At 41.5% G+C, this 22,965-nt stretch overlaps 1 long non-coding RNA gene across 1 annotated transcript in view; it reads right to left on the bottom strand.

Moving 5' to 3' along the window:
- Positions 1 to 22,965, bottom strand: part of LOC128776150 (uncharacterized) — a 110,401-nt gene that overhangs the window by 43,109 nt on the left and 44,327 nt on the right. The window contains exon 2 of the long non-coding RNA XR_008421149.1: positions 8,716 to 8,842. This is a non-coding gene — a long non-coding RNA (uncharacterized LOC128776150). The remainder of the gene's footprint in view (positions 1 to 8,715; positions 8,843 to 22,965) is intronic.

Here is a 22,965-nt window from a genome sequence, read left to right as displayed (position 1 = left end):
TTGGAAGGATTTACTCCAAAGGCTTAAATGTATATAACCTGGCCAAGCGATCACATCGCTATAAGGAAATACGATAGTGGTGGATAAAGAAACAAGCATCCAAAGGGCATAAACAAAGGCTTAGACTACTCCATGGGAGACATAAATTCAGTGATGTGATGGAAAATATAGGCTCACTATGGGAGGGGGGGGTAGAATTACTATATTGGGAAGATCTATTAATCTGTTGACAGTTTCTCAAAGAAAGTGATGGCAGCCTGCTAATTTGCCTCATTTGAAACCAGTCTGTATGAGGAACTGGAAAATCTATCTCAGGGAGCAGTACTGAGCAGTAGGCGAGGGATGAGTTGCCCTCATAAATCTTGTTCATTTTTCATCTTGACGATTTTTCTCTTCTGTTTCCTCTCATTCTCTTTTCCATTCTCTTGCCAAGCCCCCCTCAGATCTGCGAAATCCTCTTCTATGGAAAACTTTCTAGGCTAAGGGAAGCGGGGGCGGGGGGTGTGCTAACCAATGGCTTGGGATTATGAGCAGGGTCAGCAGATGGTCTGCATAACCCAGACCCTTCAAAGCTAACAAAGGGGTTTTCATCTCAGGTTACCCTCTTCTGCAGACCTGAGTTGTCTGCACCTCTGCTGTTTGGTACCCCAGGAATAGACCTTAAAGATGTCGACTTTTAAATCAGGAGTTCAGATCCCAGTTCAAACGGCTGACATGGTCTGGGTGAGCTAAGAGACTTTTTCAGCTCTGGTCAGAAGACTGAGCAACAGTCTCTCACACCTTTACAGCAGGAGTGTGGCAATGTCCCTAATGCTTTTTCAAGGGCTTTCATTTTTATCCAAATAGCCTCCAGTGTTGCCAAGTCAAAGGAAAGGTGTCGCTATCGTCCAAACTATAAGTGAGCAGTATAGTCTTATGTGAATCCAATTGAAAGAGAATTTTGCTGGAAGGTCCAAACAGCAAACCACTTTTTTCCAGATGTCAGAAAGCTTGAGGTCTGTGTGAAGAGAAATGCAGCATTCTGGACTTTTTATCTGGTGTGTCTATGGAAGGACATGGATGAAAGGCTGGTAAAGAAAATGTGTGCTTCAACGGCTGCCGCTTTATGCTGTGAGGGCGCCCCAACGGCCCCTGAGTTAGTATTTCAGAAATACACTCTGTGAGAGGCAAAACTGTCCTGGGAAAAAACAGGACTTGGCCCCTCGCTTTTATTTACTAAAATAAAGATTGCAGAAATAGATAAGGATGGAGAAAATGGCCTTGAAATATGTTCCTTGTTATAACCCTGTTGCCAGCACTTAAATAAAAGGGGGGTTTCGAGAAGAAAAAGCCCTTCTCAGAGTCCCAGGGGAGCAATCCGGTCTTTGGGATCCCTGCCGACACAGCTGATGCAGACTCAAAACGTCGGCCAGGATGAAATGCTCTGTGGCTAAAAGGAGAACCAAATCCTTCAAGTGAGAAGGAGTCCCACCACGTGAAAGCAAACCACATGAGGCTCTGCTGGTGACTCCTCCCCAAGAACCTAGCCTATCTCCCTACACTCAGGAAGCACCTAACAAATAATAAAACCCAAAGAATGAATTCCAGTTTTTAGAGCATAAAATATTCACCTACAAAAGCCACAAGCTGACACAAGGTTTGTTCTCTGGAGCACGTAAAGGGCGCAGCTGGCCTCCCCACCCTCCTTCACCTGCGTTCCTTACTCACTGCTTCTTTCTTGAGTCCGTGTCTCCTGTAATTCCTCCCCAACCTGTTTAGCAGGCCCAATGGGTGCCCTCCATCAGAGAGTAAGTTCTGCTCTGTTCCTTCCAACTGGGCAGATGTGCTTGCCATCCTTCTGGGGTTCTAAGTCCTCTAACACCCGAGGGGTACGTTGTTCTTTGGTAAGTACACCGGCCTCCAGGTGACCCGGCGTACTCTGTGATTTGTCTGGAGTTTCATGGGGAGCTTGGGTGCTCAGTACCCCTTCTGGCTCTAAATTCTGCTCCTGAACTTCCTCTCTTTCTCAGCTGTTTCTCACCTCTGGAGTGGCTGCCCCTTTTCTGCATACATGACCCTATGCCGGGCATCCTCCCCATTCCATCTATCCTTAAAGCAGCAGACTTCTACCGAAGGCTGGGGTTTGTGAAGTCAGGCGAGCAATTACATATGCAGAACAGCACAGAGAACAATTTAAAATTAGACACCAGGTTGCCTAGGCTGAAATTCCAGCACTGTTGTTTAACAGCTGTCTGACCTTGGGCACGTCACTTAACCTCTTCATGCCTCCGTTTCTCATTTGGAAATTGGGAATAAAAATAGTACCTATTTCAGAGGGCTGTGGTGAGGATTAAGCAGGTAAATACATGTAAAGTACTAGAATAGTGTCTGGCATATGGTTAATTTTCTATAAGTGTTGCTGTCATTTCGTTTATTTCACCTGGTACCTTCCTGACCATACTCCTACTGTTTAACTATTGAAGGGTCTAAACAAAAATAAAAGTTTATCCTCTACGGAGAATTTGTCCACCAATCTTGAGACAACTTTCTGCTTTCTAGATGGTTAGCCAGAAACTTCTAGGAACTGGAAGAAGTGCACACTACTGGCAGAATGATCATGCTCGTTCAATATCCACTATTCAACAGGCATTTATTATGCACCATATTAATTTTCTAGGGCTGCTGTAACAAAGGACCTCAAACTAGGTGGTTTAGAATGACATAAATTTATTGTTCCACCGGTCAAGAAGCCAAAGTCTGAAATCAAGATGTAGACAAGGCCATGCTCCCTGCTGAAGATGTTAGGGAAGGATGTGTTCCAGGCCTTTCTCTCTGCTTCTGTCAGTTGCAAGCACTCCTTGGCTTGCAGATAGCTGTCTTTTTCCTGTGTCTCTTCACATCTTCCCTCTGTGCGTGTCTCTTTGTGTCTAAATTTCCCCTTCGTGTACAGACACATCTTGGATTAGGGCCCACCCTAGTGACCTCATCTTAATGTGATCATCTGAAAAGATCCTATCTCCAGATTAGGCCATGTTCATAGGTACTGAGGGTGAATAGTCCAGCATCCATAGGGGGACACAATTTAAGCCAGAACATGCATCTAGTATATTCCAGAACATCTAGGTACTGCAAACATAACCATGGGAAAAAAAAAGAGTTTCTGCTCTCATGGAGTTTATACTCTGCTTGGAGGAAATAAGAAATATAAAAAGTGTCAGGTAATGAATGGTGCCATGAAGAAGAATCAACAATGCTGAGGGACTGAGCATCATGGAGAGTGTGGTGTTGCTGTTTTATATTTGTGATCAGGAAAGACCACTCTGGTAAGCTGACCTCCAACAAGAACCTGAAAAGTGAGGGATGAGTTATGGGGACACATCAGGAAGAAAACTCCAGGCAGAAGGACAAGAGGTTCAATGCCCTGAGGAAACAATGCCTGGCTTCTCAGGACATAGCCTGGAGGCTAGTGTGGCAGAAGAGAAGGTAGTGGGGAGAGTGGCCAGAGGAAATGGGGTCAGGATAGGATGGGGGCTGAGGGAATGGCACACAGGGTCTGATAAAGAGCCATGGTAAGTTTCCCCTGGCTACTACACTGAGTTCTACGGTGTCGGAGTCCATTCAAGGTGGCATCATGAAATGCCACTGAGTAGGTGGCTTATAAACAACAGAAATTTATTTGTCACAGTTCTGGAAGGGTAATGTCCGAGATCAGGGCGCCACTGTGGCTAGGTGAGGGTCCTCTTCTGGGTCACAGAACTGCTCATTTTGTCCTCACATTATGGAAGGGGAGAGGAGCTCTCTATAGCTTCTTTTTTTTTTTAATGTTTATTAATTTCTGAGAGAGAGACAGAGCATGAGTGGAGGAGAAGCAGAGAGAGACAGAGACACAGAATCTGAAGCAGGCTTCAGGCTCTGAGCTCATGACCTGAGCCAAAGTCAGACACTTAACTGAATGAGACACCCATGCGCCCCTCGATAGCTTCTTTTATAAGGGAATTAATCCCATACATGAGGGCTTCACTCTCATGACCTCATCATTTCCCAAAGACCCCACCCTCTTAACACTATCACTTTGGGGGTTAGGATTTCAACATAAGGATTTGGGGGTTGGACACACGTATTCAGACCCTAGCAGATGGGAAGTCTCGGGAGTGCTTAAGGCAGAGGAAGCAAATCTGACCTACATTTTAGAAGTCATCCTTCGAGCTTCTCAGTGAAGAGACTGGTAGCTGGTCAGGGGTAGGGGCAAGTGTAGCAGCCATGACCTTTACACGGAGAACTGGGTATTCTTCAACCCCTCAGGCTCATGCAGGGAGGTAAGAACAGTTAAGCATCCCTTGCCCCTTCTAGAAACAGAATCCCTACTTCTTGTGGGACACCTACTCATGTGGGACACCTCTTCTTGTGGGACACCTACTCCCCTCCCCAGCCACATGGGTAGCCATGTTTCCAATCCTGACCAGTTAGAGGACTGCTTGGCCAGGGCTCCAATGTCCACAGATGAGTGAGTCTGGACCAAGGAGAAGCTGGACCAACCCCTACCTAGGATGATTGTGTCTGATCCATGGGCTTGCTGAGCTATAGGCAGAGAGCCTGGGGCATGTTTACCGCTTATAGCTGTCTAAGAGATAAGGAAGCGAATAAGACCTTCTCTTGAGCCTTCACTGTGAGCACCTTCTAAAAGCTAGGTATAGAGAAATCATTAAACCCTCACAACCACTGTATGAAGTGTCTGATATTATTACACCATTTTACAGATGAGGAATGAGGCATGAACAAGTTATAAAAACCTCCCTAAGACTGTAATGCTAGGAAGTAGGACAGCCTCGATTCAAACCAATGACCTTTGGTTCTAAGAGCCTGAATTCTTAAACCCCGCTCTAGATTAGGGAGGATCTCAGGACTGCAAGGGGAGAAAGGGCCTTAAAGATGATTTAGTCCAGTGTTTTTCAACTCTAGCAAACTCAGTGTTCTTTTTGATGACAAATATTTTCTAACATCTCATCTAGTATTCTAAAATGAACTCCATAGACAATATAGTTTACCTGCACAAATAATTGTCACATAATTAACACCCTTCTGTAATTATAATATAGAGTAAAACTAAAAGAAAATAGTTTATAATTTAAAAAAGACATGTATGGGGTGCCTGGGTGGCCGAGTCATATATACATATATACAGTCATACGTAGGAATTGGTCACATGCACATGGAGGCCAAGAAATCCCACAATCTGCCAACCACAAGGTGGAGAATCAGAAAAGCTGGGGTTAATTCAGTCCCGATTCAAAGGCCTGTGAATCCAGGACCGGGGTGTAAGTCACAGCCTGTGTCCAAAAGCCTAAGAACCAGTTGCACCAACATCCCAGGGCAGGAGAAAATGGATGTCTCAGTTCCAGCAGAGAAAGTGAACTTGCCCTCCTTCCACCGTCTATTCAGGCCCTCAAGGTAAGATGATGCTCAGTAGCATTGGTGAGAGTGGTTTTCTTTACTCAGTTTACTCAGTAAACTTTACTCAGGTTACTCAACTCAAATGCTAATCTCTCCCAGAAACATGTCTTACAAATGCATCCAGGAATAATGTTTCACCAGATATCCGGGCATCCTTTAGCCCAGTCAAGGTAACACATAAAACTAACCGTCACACAGGCTCACGTTACAGCTGAATGAAAGCCATAATTGCAAGCACTTTCAAAAATTAGCTTTCAATATGTTATATGCAGAATTACTGCAAAATCAAACTAATGAAGACTTAAACACCAGGTTCATTATTACCATTGGTGATGCCATTTTCCAAAACAATGAACAATTCTTGGTAAAGGGCTGAATGAAACAAGGCACTATCTTCTCTCAGTATGCACAGTAGGACCAGTTTTGGTAAAGTCTTACATTTACTAAAACTCAAGGAAGTATTTGTGTGTGTTTGTGTACATACAGTCAAGTTTAGGTTCTACGTTTAGATAATTTAACATATTTGAGTTTGATTCTAAGCTTGGATAACTATAAACAGGGTTTTCCACCTACATGAATGTCCAAGCTATTAGCAAGTTGTGTGGGTATGAGATCATTCTTCATCGTGCGGGACATCTCAGGGAATAGCAGGTCACTTAACATTGCTGGCCTCCACCGCAAGCCACTAGTTCACCCCAACTGCTGCAACAACCAAAAACATCCCCTAAATTTCCAAAACCCACCACAGAGGGTACTGCCCCATTTGGGAACCAATGGTCTAGTCCAAACACACACTTCTGGTTCTTAAACCTCCCCTATAACATCCTAAGCACACACTCAATATACTTGTTGAATGAATAAAAATATGAATGAAGGAAAGTGTGGAACTGTTGAATAGAAAAACTCTGCAGAGTACTTAATTATCAGTAAACAAATTCTTTTTATAGGCATAGAAAGTTTCCTTGAGGCAACCATGCACATATGATATTTGTCTGTCTTTTTATGGATTCTTAAACTACTCAACTATTTCTTGAATTTGGAGAAGTTTTAAGTTACTTAGAGAACTACTAATGAGTTATAGTTACATGACTAAACTCTGAGGGAACCTTATATATTCTTGTCTTCTGCCTCTTTGTTTTCAATCTTAAGGGCAAAGCCCTAAGTCCGTACCTTATATTATAGAAACGTGCTGGTCTCCAGAATTCACATCGTCCAACAGTAATGAAAATCACCTGCCCCTCTTCTAATGCTCTACAAGAGCTCTCAATTGCCTTCTGCACAATATTAAAACTCTAGTTAAAGGCTTTGATGCCTTCCACGGATGAATTCTTCTCACTATAAGCCCCGGCTTCTACTCTCTGCCCTACGCCAGCAACATTGGCCACTCCTCTGCGTCTCTGTCCTCATGGAAAAGTCTCACTCCTTCCCACTTGCAAATCACTGCTTTGAGAATAGCTCAGCTAATGCTATTCACACAGATAGTTCTCAAAACTGATCATGCATTAGAATCACCTGAGGATTTTCAAAAATCTTCTTAGCAGGATCCACCCAGGACCTACTACACCCTAATCTTTCAGGGGTTGGAACCGAGACACAAATATTTTAAAACTTTCAGAGGTTCCCAGTATTCATCCAGGCTTGAGAACCACTACCCTGAGGTCGCACACTACACCTGTGTTTTATTAAGCTTGGATTCTATCTGTTGCACCTGCAAATGGTTTCCTGGCATGGACTCCTTCTCTCCCTCTTCAGAAAGACAGAAAGCTCTCAAGACCTCTGAACCTTAAATCACTTGGGTATCTTGTCCAAATGTGAATTTTGATTCAGTCTGGTGTGGGTGCCTAAGATTCTGCATTCCCAATAAGCTCTGAAGTGTCCCAAAATATGCTCCCAGAATACAACCATATATGTGTAATATATGTGTAATTACATGTATGTGTGACAGGTGTGCGATTACCATATATATGTGGAATTACATATATGTGTTGTAGTCCTATCTATGTTATGTAACATAAGAATTACTCTCAAGATACGAATTTTAAGGCATGAAGAAAGGGAGGCCTATTCCTTAATTGGTTCTCTGAGAAGATGATTGGAGCTGTTATTAGGGTAGGTGGCACCCGGGACAAATATTTTTTACTGTGCCTATATCAAAAAAAATAATTTGATTAAAAATATATTACACCAAACAGAAACCACAGTGAGATACCACTTCACACCCATTAGGGTGACTATAATCAGAATTAATGTAAAATAACAAGCGTTGGTGAGGGTATAAAAGAAGTTCGAACCCTCATACTCTGCTGGTATGAATATAAAATGATGCAGCTGCTTTGGAAAACTCCCCTCAAGTGAGTCTACATCCAGTTACTATACGAGCCAGCAATTCCACTCCTAGGTATATACCCAAAAGAGCTGAAAAGAAAACCTATACACAAGTGTTTGTAGCAGCACTATTCACAGCAGCCAAAAGGTGCAAATGACCCAAATGTCAACTGATGAATGGGTAAACCAAATGTATTGGTTTACCAAATACCAAATACCAATTACCAAATACCACAAAGTATTATTCAGCCACATGAAGGAATGAAGCACCGATCCATGATACAACATGGTGGAACCTCAAAAACATGCTAAACGAAAGAAGCCAAACACAAAAGACCATATATTGTATGATTCCATTTATACAAAGTATCAAGAATAGGGAATCCGTATAGAGAAAGATTAATGGTTGCTAGAAACTGGAAAATAAAGGAAACGGGAGTCATTTCTTAGCGGATACAGGGCTTCCTTTCAGTGTGATAAAAGTATCTTGTAAGTAGATAGAGGTGGTGGTTGTACAACATTGTGAAAGTACTAAGTGCCGCTGAATTGTGCAGTTTATTCTCTTAATTTTTTATTTGAATATAGTTGACACACAACATTACATTAGTTTCAGGTGCACAACTAGTGATCCAACAACTCTATATGTGATGTTGTGCTCACCACAAGTACAACTACTGTCTGTCACCATACATCACTATTGCTCTGTCATTGACTGTGTTCCCTGTGCCGTGTCGTTCATCCCTGTGACTTATTCCTTCTGTAACTGAAAGCCTGTATCTCCCACTCGCCTTCACCCATATTGCCCATCCTCCCACCCCTGAACTGTATCCTTGAAAAGGATTAATTTTATGTTACATGAATTTAACTTCAAAAAAATATTTACAAAATCAGAGGTCGCATGTGAGATACAGTGATTTCTCAGTGAAGATTGAGAGTACTAGGTAGAGATGAGCTACTTACTTACTCTTGGTCTAATTGTCCAATCGGCACGTGTGCTTTCTGGGCACCACCACTTCCAGCTCAGGTCCAGGAACTCTCTCTTTAGGCTCTTTATTGTCGATTGTGCCCTTGCTGGTCAATTTCATATCTGCCATCATGAAGCAAAAGTAGCCACACTGTTATTAGCCACAGTATCATGGCTCTTCAGAGCCTGTGTATATTAAAACATTTTAGATCTTGACCCTGAATTTACTTGATAATGATTACATCATAACCATGTGAATATTGGCTTCTAATAACTCACTCCAAAGTTGTTACCGTGCCTGATTCACGAGTGAGGACCACAAATACAAGTCATATCCAGAGAATGTAGGCAAAATTAGACAATAATTTCTTTTCTGATCATGTTAAATTTACCGTTCAGAATTTTGTACAATAAACATAGAACAACACATCTTCCAACCGTGTCTGCTCCTGTACTTTTTAGGATGTAATCTCTGCATTCCCTCAACGTGACTTTTTCAGTGTTGGCCGCACCTCTGCTATTTTTAGACTGCCACCAAAAAAGACGACAAGAAGGGCCTATAGGCAGACTGATAAAGGGTGGTCTCATTCACACAAGAAATGTCATTCCTTTACCCTGGGTAGCTTAAGATTGACTGGGAGAGTGTGATGCCACCACGTCAAGTGGGCACTACAAGAGAGAACATATATTGGTAGGGCCATTTGTCACTGAGGAGTGATACTATTGAAAGCTCTTGGAGGAAAAAAGGCACAGGTGTTTGCTTGGGTCTGAAAGTGGTACCAGTTCAGAGGCAAGTATGGCCCTCCTGCTCTGTGAAGCACAGTTGTCTGTTTGGTGTATAAAAGAAGGGATCTTCATACATCCACCCCTCTCGACTTAGGATTTAATAGCTTTCTGTCTCTCTCTTTAAATTGTAAGTCTACCAAGCAAGATCAAGTCATGAGTCTTTAAAAACACAATCTTGAGGCTCAACCAAATTTGAGTTTTGATTTTCAGATGAATGCAAATTGTTGCAAATAACAAAATGGATTATCACCAAAATGCAAGATCTTGATGGCTAAAATTCTGTCCCCCCACCCTTCACCAATATAACATCAGTATTTGCCTGTTGTTTTTCAAATAAAAAAAAAAAAAAACTATAACTTTCTGGACACCCCAGTGGGATGAATCCTATGGACAAAATGAACTTCAAAACATTCTAAAACTGGGGTGCCTGGGTGGCTCAGTCAGTTAAGTGGCAGACTTCAACTCAGGTCATGTTCTCGCACTCCGTGAGTTCGAGACCCACGTCGGGCTCTGTGCTGACAGCTCAGAACCTGGAGCCTGCTTCGGATTCTGTGTCTCCTTCTCTCTCTGCCCCTCCGCCTCTTGCACTCTTTCTCTCACTCTCAAAAATAAATAAACATTAAAAAATTAAAAAAAAATAAAGCATTCTAAAGCTATTTGTTGTTATCACAGTGTTAGTAGTAGAGTTTATATTGTAATTTAGAAACTGTTGTGTGCAAATGAAGACTTCTTTTAAAAATCTAACAGAAAATATAGGCTAAGAAAAAATAGATTGGATACTGGAAAATATGTTTAAATGGTAAAATGTCTAGAATTATCAAAGTTGCTGAGAAGTGGTTAAATTGTCCAAGTAGTATAAAGCCGTACTATTTGAGGCACTCTAGCACAGCCTATAAAAGGCAAATGTAAGCACGCTGTATGCAATTTTGCATCCCCCAAATTTTTCCTCTCTTTATTTTTTGTCAATGTATTGTAAGAATGGGAACAGAGTGGGATAGAAGGCGACAGGCCCTGACAACATACTAAACTCACCAGGCCTGGGCATGGGTAACCTCACATTCTTACCACATTAAGTAGGAACTTAATCATCCACTCACCTGACTATCGTAGACTCACACAATGTAAGACTCCCACAGATCAGACGCGATGATCTATTCAGTCCACCCATTTCCCAGATAAGTAAACTAAGGCTTAACCAGATGATACTCAAACTCAGAAACAAGGAAGCCTGAGATGAAGTAGTGTCAAAACCAAAACAAGGACATGGGCCTAGTCCCTGGGCCAGTCTACTGTACCAAACCTCGCTCCGTTACATCAACCACAAGGCATTTCAGTGCTGCGTGGAAGGAACCCGCACCCCTCCACCACGGGAGAGTGCAAGAACAACTTTCTATCTGGACAACTGACATTTTAAAGTCAACCAGATAGAAACAGAAGTGAAAATATTGACTTTTTTTCACAGTAACATTCTGCTATCGTCTCTGGTGTGGAAAAACACTTCACTGGAGTCTACATGGAATGAACATTGCCCTCCACAGTAGCACAGTGTGAGGCGACACAAGGCAAATGCTTCCACTTTGTGCAGTCCTAAGCATTTTCCTCTTGCCTACATTGGTTCCATGGAGTTCGAAATGCTTTTTGAGAAAACACAGACCTAGACTCAGACCAGATATGGAAGGTCCAAGTTTGCACCCACACCTGATTTTAACAACTTGCCTTCAAAACCTTGTTTTCAATGTCCTGAAAGAGAGCAGGGAGGGAAATCACATTTTTCTTCCCTTTATCAATTTATGACTTTCTTCTTTGTTGACTTATGGCTCTTTGATATTTATTTTGGAAATTTCCCCTAAATCAGTAGGGAAAAAAAGTCCAAAAGATTCCAAGAAAACTTTTCACTTGTATAGGTCTGGTATCCACATTAAGAACAAATAGCTTTGCTTACAAGCAGCCAGGGCCATGGAAATGACCTAACCCTTGAACTGCAGTGAAGGCTTTTGAGTCATGGCCCATAAGAGAGGCTCAATGACCACCAAATAACTAAAAAGCCTTGGCCCGTAAGAGAGGCTCAATGACCATCATTATTTGGTTTCCATGACTCTGATAACCCTTCCCAATAGGATGTTCACAAATCTTGATTATGAGGAAATGATGAAGCTTGTCGACAAGTGAGAGATGAGCAATCTCATTTTGACATGGTAATTCCCCTTCAGAAATATAAACCCGATATAACTGAGTTGTTCTGTGTCAGTAGCTGTGTGTCAACTTATAGCTATAAATAGGCACTATCATCTGGAAACTGAGAATTTACTTCAGAAAAACATATCCTTAGTTTCAGCAGTCCGTCTAAAGAAATTTCTAGCTTTTGAAAGATAACTGAATTCATCAGACCAGTATCTCTCTGAATGCTTCCAACAAACTTAACGTACAAAGAATGCAGTTCTAACAACAAATTTAGTAGCAATTATGAAAGAGCCATTCATTCATTTATTCATTCACTCATTCATTCTACATTTTTATTAAGTTTCTACTTTGTGCCCAATAGGAGTTGGAAATATGTAGGTGAAGACGATAGACACCACCCCTGCCTTCATGACATCAAGAAAGATACTAAACAAAAACACAAGAGACTGTAGAATTACAATTGTGATTAATATTGCAAAGAAAAATCCAGGGAGCTATGAAATTTTATAAGAGCAGGAACTAACATCTTATACAAGTCAAGGAAGTTCTGTTGGCAAGGAGAGTTGTAATTTACAGTTATTTAAGCTGAACCCTTGAAAGACGAGAAGGAGGTCACTGCTGTGCCCTTAGATATCTGTTGTTTTTTTTTATTTTCTGAAAAATCTTCAGCATTTATTTTAGCGCTATTTTTCGTTATTCCCACCAAATAGTCACCCAATAAAAAAGGGGGGGGGGCCTAAATTGGCACATAGATGAAGAAGGGGCACAACTCTTATTCAGGGCTACATTATCATCACTCTAAATTACCCAGATCCTAATTTAATGTCCTAAATCTAAGCTAGTCTCCATTCCTTGCTCATTAGCATCAAGGAAAAGAAATTGAACTCAGAACTCCCGCCTCTACTGTTGACTCTTGCATGCTCATTAATCACATAAAGTCGCTGGACTGTTTAGACACCTTTCCAGGCAACTTAGAGCAACACGTCCCTTATGTCTGTCAGTAATTTTTCAGCTCCACAGTAATTGCAGTGTTCTCTGTGAGACACAGTGTGAGAAATAATTTACTTGAGTATGATTATTTTATTTGGATAGAGATCAACAGGGAATAGAAAGGGAAAGTATTTTAAAAGCCAATGATGCAGGTCTCAAGCTCCAGAGATGGCTCTCCTTTGGAATATTTTTAGCAGAAATGGATTTTTTTTTAATTTTATTTTTTATTTTTAAAAATTTACATCCAAATTAGTTAGCATATACTGCAACAATGATTTCAGGAGTAGATTCCTTAGGGCCCCTTATCCATTTAGCCCATCTTCCCTCCCACAACCCCTCTAGTAACCCTCAGTTTGTTCTCCATATTTATGAGTCTCTTCTGTTTTGTCCCCCTCCCTGTTTTTATATTCTTTTTGTTTCCCTTCCCTTATGTTCATCTGTTTTGTCTCCTAAAGTCCTCATGTGAGTGAAGTCATATGATTTTTGTCTTTCTCTGACTAATTTCACTTAGCATAATACCCTCCAGTTCCATCCACGTAGTTGTAAATGGCAAGATTTCATTCTTTTTGATTGCCGAGTAATACTCCATTGTGTGTGTGTGTGTGTGTGTGTGTGTGTGTGTGTGTGTACCACATCTTCTTTATCCATTCCATCAATGGACATTTGGGCTCTTTCCATACTTTGGCTATTGTCTATAGTGCTTCTATAAACATGGCGGTGCATGTGTCCCTTCAAAACAGCACACCTGTATCCTGTGGATAAATGCCTAGTAGTGCAATTGCTGGGTCGTAGCATAGTTGTATTTTTCGTTTTTTGAGGAACCTCCGTACTGTTTTCCAGAGTGGCTGTACCAGCTTGCATTCCCACCAACAATGCAAAAAGCTGAAATGGATTTCTATATACCAATCATAGATGGTCTTATCTTCCTTGTCTCTTGCTCTTCTTTCATCTTCTTTGAAGACATACTGGCACTTGATTATCCCACCAGCCATCTTCAATCGCCAAATGCCTCATTCAATCAGACAAAGAAAAACTGATTTTATACACTCAAGAACACTCACTTTATCAAAGACATTTTTCTAGGTTAGTTTTTGGATCTCCTGTGAGTTTTCATATGTGTATAGATTAGATCTTTCTACGGACTAATGAAAAAATACTACAAAACAGTCCCTGATGTTCACACTCCAGCTTTAGAGTGAGTAATTCACAGCAGAGCATCCCCAACTTCCTCCAGGTAACAGGCTGTCTCGGCACATTGGGAACACTGCCCACGTGTCTCCAACGTCCATGCAGCAGCCTTCACAATCACCTGCCAGCTCCCACTATCCTGCACTTATCTCGGGCTCATGGTCATGGTTTAATTGAATTAAACCTTTGTGAGATCCAAGTCAGAGCCAGGTAATGGACCCACAGCATCAACTCCCAAAGCCTCTATTCCAGTCTCTGAGGTGATAAAAGGAAACAACTCCGCTAATGGGCCAGTTCCAAGGGCTTCTGAGAATAGAAAACAAAGTGTTTCTTTAATCTGTGCCCAGCGTTGTGCATCCCTGTCATTCTCCCAGGTATGAGGCTGTGAAGCAGCCTCTTCCATTTTGGCTGCCTTTAGTTTATTTTGTCCAGCATTTCAGAGGCGTCTCCTGCCTCTGTCCTCAGCCTGGAGAAGAGAAACTCAGCAGAAATAACAGGATTTGTTTGTCCTCAGTTGACCTCCAAGGAAACTAGGACAGTGAGAGGCTAAGAAGACAAGGTCTCTCAATAGCGCACCAGTGGTCGAAGCTGGCTCTCAGTGGCGCCTCTCCAAACAGTCCAGATCGGTGTCAAACCACCAGTCCATGCAGCCTTTCCAAGATGCTCTGAGTGTTTATTCAGCCACTAAGTGTTCTGCCCAAAGTGGACTCCACCCAATGGTGAGCTAAGGCAAATCAAACACTCATTCACACGGTTGGGAGGGGCGTGCCCACCCAGCTCCGCCTCTGAGGCCTGCAAAGTCTAGCTGCAGCTGGCTCCAAGATCACAGGTGCCAGGAATCTGGCCAAGCACGGCAGTGATCTTGGGGGCCGGAGAAGGAGATGTTTGACAGGGCACCACTCCCCCTCCCCCACCAGGAGTAACAGTGAAGGACACAGTAGGTTGTAGAGAGAAGATATGTTCAAACCCCACCGACCAAGATTTGGATCCCAGCTCTTTTTACCTGTACATCCTTGAGCAAGTTCCTTAATGGGGCTGGAACTCAATTTGCCCATCTGTAATAGTGAGCACAATGATCATACTACCTCATGGTGTTGCTGCGAGGATGAAAGAAGAACCTGGAGAGAGTATGGTCACAGTAGGGGGTCAAATAAATGATAGCTAGGAGCAAAAGGGCTTACCCAAAGGAGTGACCAGGTTCCCCACTGGCAGGGGATCCCCTTTGTCCCAAGTCTGCTGATGAGACCCCACTGGGCTGTGCAGGTGGTCAGGTATGGTAGAAAGACTCTCCTGGGAGACAGAGGCCTGGCCTCTCTCTCCTTTTAACCTGTTCTGTGGCTTTGCTCTGAATGATTTACCTCACTTCTCCCGGTCTCACCTTATTCACTTACAGGATGGGATTGTTTTGAGTTGTTAATCTTTAGGCTTGGGGTTTTATTCATTCCCTTGTCAATCATTATGTAGCTTTTACAAATGAATTCTCCATCTTTCTTCTCAAAATGCTTGTGGCTGAGCGTCCGCAGAATAGGCACATACAGCTACCCAGAATCTTAAGTATTAGCTCTCAAAAAGGCAGCATGTAAGCCTTTATGAGGGATTTAGTCCAAAATTCACCACCTATGGACAGTCCTGTGCTATATATTTAGGCCACAGTTAATGATCTCCACTGTACAAGTGCAGGGAATTTACAATGTCCAATGATGCAAGATTTTTAAGCATGAGCAAAGGTTCCATTACAGCTTCTAAGTAGTATTTACTGATAAAGGTAAGCAGACTTCTCAGAAATATTTTCAACTCCAAGTATGGGAATAAATAAGTTTTCCTGTTAGTGAAGTTCATCAGAAAATCAAATGTCTGAATTTCCCTTTCCCCAACCATTCCAGTTGTCCAGAGCCTCAACTGCACGGGTAGAAAGGGCCACCTAACCCTGTGCTCCCAGGGACTTTTCCAACAGCCCCAATGGGTAGCACAACCTATCAACGCATTTTATAACTTCCACATTCACAACTCTCATGAAATACACCAACAGAGTCCACTCTTGGAACCAATGGAGAGGCAAAGAAATCTCTTCCAAAAAAACAAGTATTCCTGCTTCTGGAACTGCTGCTCTAATCTTGGTTTCAAAGAATCTGGGAAATAGTGAATGCCATTAATTTTCCAAAGTACTATGGCTTCTTCCTACCCACTTTCTACCACAGAATTCAGCTAACAACAATACATGATGTCATCTCAATAATTTGCTGAATAAAACGTCCCTAAAAAAAGACACCCTTCATACCCAGGGGGCCACCGACTCAGCTAGTCTCTGAAACAGTGTTTATATTTCTATCTTTAGGCATGAAGCGAGGCTGAGAATTTTCTATACAATGTTGGCATAACCTTCCCTGTATCTCTGGGTTAGGCATCTCAGCCCGATGAAAAAAGGATAATAAAATACATAAGCATGTTCCTGTGTGCTGTTTATGCATATGTCATGAAACATCTGGTCCTGGCTTCTTCTGAGACATTCTTCTCGAGTGTTAGAATTTGTAGTTATTTTGATAGAGAACCATTGGCATACATAACCTCCCTACACATCTTACAGTAAAGTTTTCCACCGAACACCAGGATTAAGTGTCTATCTTTTGCAAGAGAAAGGAACATCATTTGTTTACTTTTTCTCAACATATTTCTTGGATGGGTTTTTCGACTGGTATCTTTAAAAGTTCTCTGAGAGCTTACTCAGATCATAGAAAGTGTTCAAAAGGCTTTATTGGTTGTTTTGCTAGTGCTTGGAACTAGTGGGCACTCAATAAAAATTTTCTGGATAAATGAAAATGCCTTACAATTATTTACTATAAAACAGAAAATAGCACAGCTGGGAAGCCATTAAGTTATAGATGGAGAAGAAATCGTGGACAGTGAGATTATGCTTTTTCTTTGAGTTGTAAGAAAAGAAGAAAGAAGAAGTGGTAACAAATGGGAATGAGGCAGAGCTGCGAAGGAACAAAATGAAATATCTCTTAATTGTTTCTGCAATACACTTGCATGTGTGTGAATGTACACACACGCACACACACACACACACACACACACACACACACACCACAGGTCAGGCTGGTGAAAAGCCAAATTCACAGTCAGGGTTTCCCAGTGACACTCCCTCTCTCCAATATTTCTTCCTAACAGTGTGAAACCCACTGAATTACATAAATCTTTCCATGTCTGTGTCATTTGCTTGGGGCACAGTGAGGACCGGGGGCTTATGGGAGCTTATTTTTACATTGTGGTAAAATTGAACTGGACTCAAAATGTTGCCTCTCCCATTTTCTCCTCAGCTATCCTGTCAAAAATTTCTTCAATTATTTCCCCTAATACTCTTGACAAAATTTTACTTCCAATGCAGAGCACTGCGGGAAGTATGAGAATTCAGAAACAAAAAGCCATGAGATGTGTTATTCTCTACCTCTTCTTGCCCACACCCATAACTTTGTGGTTTTAGTATGACACGAAATAAAAGTGCACAATATACTAGCAGGGGAACTATATTGTCAGGTGTTAACGGAAAAACCACAAAACGCAGAATTTCAGCCGATCCAATTGAACTGTACGTCCTGAACCATGTGCATGCCACGGCTTCTTGAACTTGTAGAGATCATAGCCCATCAGGGTTCTTGATCCAATGTTCAGGTAATCAGACCCCGAGAACAGCTTCTCATGGCCAGGATACATCATGCAGATTTAAAACTTTTTATATACTTAGAGGTGTAATGCACAATATATACAAGTCATACATGCAAAATTTCACATAGCATTTTAATATTCAAATTATATTACGTTTTGGTTTTGGTTTGAGGAGGCAGGGCAGGCCAGAGGCCCACTTACCCTGATCCCCAGCCCTAGCATGCTCAGAAACCACAGGAACGGCTTTCTTCAACACATATTTATTGAGTGCTGTTCTGTGCCAGGCACCGTGGTGGATGGTAGAGAAACCATGGTGAACAAAACAGACAAGGATCCTGCTCTCATGAAGCATATGCTCCATCACGGGGGCATATATAATAAATAAGCAAACACATGGAGAATACGTAATGTTTCACATGGCAGTAAGTGCCACAAAGAATAGTAAAGGACCATAAAGGGATAAAATGAGTGTGTCCTTTCGGGGAGGAAGGTCAGGAAGTACCTCTATTACGAGATGACCTTTAACCACAGGCTTCAGTGAATTGTGAGACTGAGCCAACAGGTACACAGAGGAAGAAGTTTCCAGACTAGAGGAGGAGGTTGGGAAGACGGTGGAATTAGAGGACCCTCAGCTCACCTCGTCTCATGAATACATCCTGATAAGACTCACATCCGCAGAACTACCCCAGAAAACAACCTGAAGACTGGCAGAATAAACTCCACAACCACAGGTGGAGAAGATGCCACACTGTAGAGGGCAGGAAGGGCGAAGATGCAGTGGGAAGAGAGAGGAACCGTGACTGCTGGAGGTGGTGGGGGCGGGTGGCGGAGGGGAGCCACAGACATGAAGAAGAGTGAGAAACAGACTGTCACACTGGGAGTCCATGGAGGGAAGATGAATCCCCATAAAATTTGGCTTTGAAAGAGAGGGGCTGAATTTTGTGAGTTCTTATAGCCACAGGGACTTAACGCCTGGAATTTTAAAAATCAGCTACTTAGTTCTGGGGAGCCCCAAGGGTGAAGGAAACTGAGTTCTGCCCTTAAAGAGACAGCACGACAAACAGCCCATAGAGATACACCGTAGAAGCTGTAGTTTGAAAAACTTCTGGGACATATAGAGGGAGAGCTATTTACTCATCTCAGAGCATGTCTAGGAGGGAAAAGAGATCACAGGAAGACCCTTCCAGGAACAAAGGAGCTGGTAGGTATCATTTCCCCCTCCCACCCCTCAGTATAAACACATGGCCACCTGCAGGAACCAGCATGGCACCTACATTCACCACCTAACTTGCTTGACCAACTCCCCCAGACCCCACCTTCCATGCTTTGGCCCATCCACTCTCCCCAGTCAAACTTGCCTAAGTCCCCGCTCTGTGAGTCTCCTCCCCCAGAAGACCAGCACAAACCTTCCAACGCCGCATCTCCTGACTAGCGCACCTTGTGGGACCTCGGTCATAGCGGTGGTGGCAGTGGCAGCAGGCCTGTGGAAGCCCAGGGAGCACCTTGTTAAAATTTCATGCTCCACCCACGCAGCCCCAGTCCCTGCACCTGCAACTGTAGTCTCATTTCACAAACAGGCTGGTACGCACACACCTTCTTAACCTGCATGCCGCACCCCGCCAAATACTGCCCACAACAGGGAAACAGGATGACTGGATGGAAGGAAAAAGCAGCGAAGCGAAAACAGTAGGGCGCATGCAACACACATAGAAGACACCCCCTGAGACACCGGGTTCTGGGGAACGGAGGACACTGCCCTGCAGGGCACCGCAGGACCTCTTCTTCAGAAGGTCATTACTTTCAAGAGCAGGAGATGTAGCTGACTTTCCCAACACACAAAACAGACACAGAGAGTTTGACAAAATGAAGAGAGGGATATATCCCAACTGAAAGAAGAGGACAAAATCACGGCAACAGACGAAAGTAACACTGATATAAATTATATGCCTGTTAGAGAATTAAAAGTAGTGATCACAAAGATACTGTAACTGGACTTGAGAAAAGAGAGGAGGACATTAGTGAGACTCTTAACAAAGAGATAAAAAGAACCAATCAGAGATGAAGAACACAAAAAATAAAATTTAAAAATTCTCTAGTTGGAATAAATAGAGGCTAGATGAAGTAGAGAAGCAAATTAGGAACCTGAAAGACAGGGTAATGGAAATTAATCCCCCTGAGCCCATGAGAGAAAATAAAATTCTGCAAAATGGGTGTAACTTAGAACTCAGTGACTCCATCAAGCATAATAACATCTGCATTATAAGGATGCCAAAAGAAGGAGAGGAAAGGGGGAAGAAAATTTATTTGAAGAAATAATAGCTGAAAACTTCCCAAATCTGGGGAAGGAAACAGATATGCAGATCCAGGAGGCACAGATATCCCCTCAACAAAATAACAACCCAAGGAAGCCCACACATAGTAATCAAAATGGCAAAAAGTAGTGATAAGGAATTTTAAAAGTAGCAAGAGAAAAGAAGACAGTTATATAAAAGGGAAACCCCATAAAGCTATCAGTGGAGTTTTCAGCAGAAACTTTGCAGGCCAGAAGAGAGTGGCATGATATAATCAAAGTGCTGAAAGGGAAAAATTTGCAGCCAAGAATACTCTATCCAATAAGGCAATCACACAGAGAAGAAGAGATAAAGACTTTCTTAGACAAACAAAGCCAAAGGTCGTGACCACTGAACCAACCCTACGAGAAATATTAAAGGGCACTCTATGAGTAGAAAGGAAAGTGAGAGTATAAAATATAGGAAACACAAGAGGAGTAAAAGTAAATGTATCTGCAAAAATCAGTCAAGGGATTCACAAACTAAAAGGATGTAAAAATATGACAATATATACCTAAAACGTAGGGGAGAGAGGAGTAAGAATGGGTTCAATCTTAAGCAACCAGCCACTTCATATAAACTGCTATATGCTGAAGATGTTATATACAATCCTAAATCAAAACTCAAAAACCAGTCACAGACTTGCAAACAATAAAGAGAAAGCAATCCAAGTGTATCACCAAAGAAAGCCAGCAGACCATGAAAGAGAGCAAGAGAAGAAAGGATCAGAGAAAAACTACAAAAACAACCACAAAACACATAACAAATGGCAATAAATACATATCTATCAATAATTATTTTGAATGTAAATGGACTAAATGCTCCAATCAAGACACATGGTGATGAAATGGATAAAAAAAACAAGACCCATCTATATGCAGCCTGGAAGAGACTCATTTCAGACCTAAAGATACATGCAGATTGAAAGTGAGGAGATGAATAAACGTGTATTGTGCAAAAGGATGTCAAAAGAAAGTCAGAGTAGCAATACTTACATTGGACAAAACAGACTTTACAACAAAGTCTGTAACAATACACATAGAAGGACACTACATAATCATAAAGGGAACGATCCAACAAGAAGATGTAACACATGTAAATATTTATGAACCCAACATGGGTTCATAGCAAACATAAATGAACTAATTGATCATAATGCAACAACAGTAGGGGACTTTAACACCCCGTGTACATCAATGGACAAATCATCCAAACGGAAAATCAACAAGGAAACAGTGGATTTGAATGACACACTGGACCAGATGGATTTAACAAATATATTCAGGACATTCCACCCTAAAACAGCAGAATACACATTCTTTTCAAGCATACATGGAATCTTCTCTAGAATAGATCCCATATTAGTCCACAAAACAAGTATCAACAATTTCAAAAAGATCTAAGTCATACCATGCAACTTTTCTGACCACCACGCTATGAAGCTAGAAATAAAACACGAGAAAAAGTCTGGAAAGAGCACAAATACATTCAGGTTAAGTAACATGCTACTAAACAATGAGTGGGTCAACCAAGAAATCAAAGAAGAAATACAATATTACAAGGAAACAAATGCAAATGAAAACATAGTCGTCCAAAATCTTTGGGATGCAGCAAAAGTGGTTCTAAGAAAGTTTATTGTAATACAAGTCTACATCAAAAAGCAAGAAAAATCTTGCAAATAAACAATCTAATACAAGTCTACATCAAAAAGCAAGAAAAATCTTGCAAACAATCTAACCTTATATCTAAAGGAGCTAGAAAAAGGAAAACAAAGAAAATCACAAAGCAGCAGAAGGAAGCAAATACTAAAGATTAGGGCAGAAATAGATGATATATAACCTAAAAAAAAAAAAATAGAACAGACCAATGAAACTAGGAGCTGTTTCTTTGAAAAAATCAACAAAGCATACCTGGTGGCTCAGTCAGTTAAGCATCTGACTCTTGATTTTGCCTCAGGTCATGATCTTGTGGTTTGTGAGTTTGAGCCTGCCATTGGGCTCTGTGCTGACAGCACAGAGCCTGCTTGGGATCCTCTCTGTCTCTCTGTCTCTCTCTCTGTCTCTCTCTCTGTCTCTCTCTCTCTCTGCCCCTCCCCTGCTCATGCTTTCTCTCTCTCAAAATAAATAAATAATAAAAAATTTTTAAAAAATCCATAAAACTGATAAACCTCTAGCCAGACTCATCAAAAAAAAAAAAAAAAAAACAGAGAGAGACAGAGAGAGAGAGAGAGAGAAAGACAGAGAGAGAGGAAAAGAGAAAGATAGGACTTAAATAAACAAAATAACAAATGGAAGAAGAAAAAAACCCAACACCCCAGAAATATAAACAATTGTCAGAGGATGTTATGAAAAATTATATGCCAACAAACTGGACAACTTAGCAGGAATGGATACATTCTTAGAACATATAACCCACCAAAACTGATGCAGGAAGAAATAGAAAATTTCAATAGATCATTACTAGCAATTAAATTTAGTCAGTAATCAACTCCCAACGAACAAAAGTTCAGGACCAGACAGCTTCATAGGTGAATTCTACCAAATATGTATAGAAGAGTTAATACCTATTCTTTTCAAATATTCCAAAGAAATAGAAAAGGAAGGAAAACTTCCAAATTCATTCTATGAGGCCAACATTACCCTGATGCCAAAACCAGATAAAGATACCACCAAAAAAGAATCACAAGCCAATATCTCTGATGGGCATGGATGCAAAAATCCTCAACAAAGTATTAGCAAACCAAATCCAACAATACATTATAAAAATCGTTCACCACGATCAAGTATCATTTATTCCCAGGATGCATGGGTGATACAATATTCACAAATCAACGTGATACATCACATCAATAAGAGGAAGGGTAAAAACTATATGATCATTTCAATAGATACAGAAAAAGCATTTGACAAAGTACAACATCCATTCATGATAAAAACCCTCAATAAAGTAGGGTTAGAGGGAACATACCTTAACACAATAAAAACCTTATATAAAAAGCCACAGCTAACATTGTACTCAATGGTGAAGAACTGAGAGCTTTTCCCCTAAAGTCAGGAATAAGACAAAGGTGTCCACTCTCACCACTTTTTTTTCAACATAGTACTGGAA

This window comes from Panthera pardus, unplaced genomic scaffold, assembly GCF_024362965.1.
Source record: "Panthera pardus isolate Hobbes unplaced genomic scaffold, ASM2436296v1 HiC_scaffold_1, whole genome shotgun sequence".
NCBI classification, from domain to species: Eukaryota; Metazoa; Chordata; class Mammalia; order Carnivora; family Felidae; genus Panthera; species Panthera pardus.
Note: the sequence above shows the minus strand (reverse complement) of the source record. Positions and strands in the feature narration are given on the sequence as shown.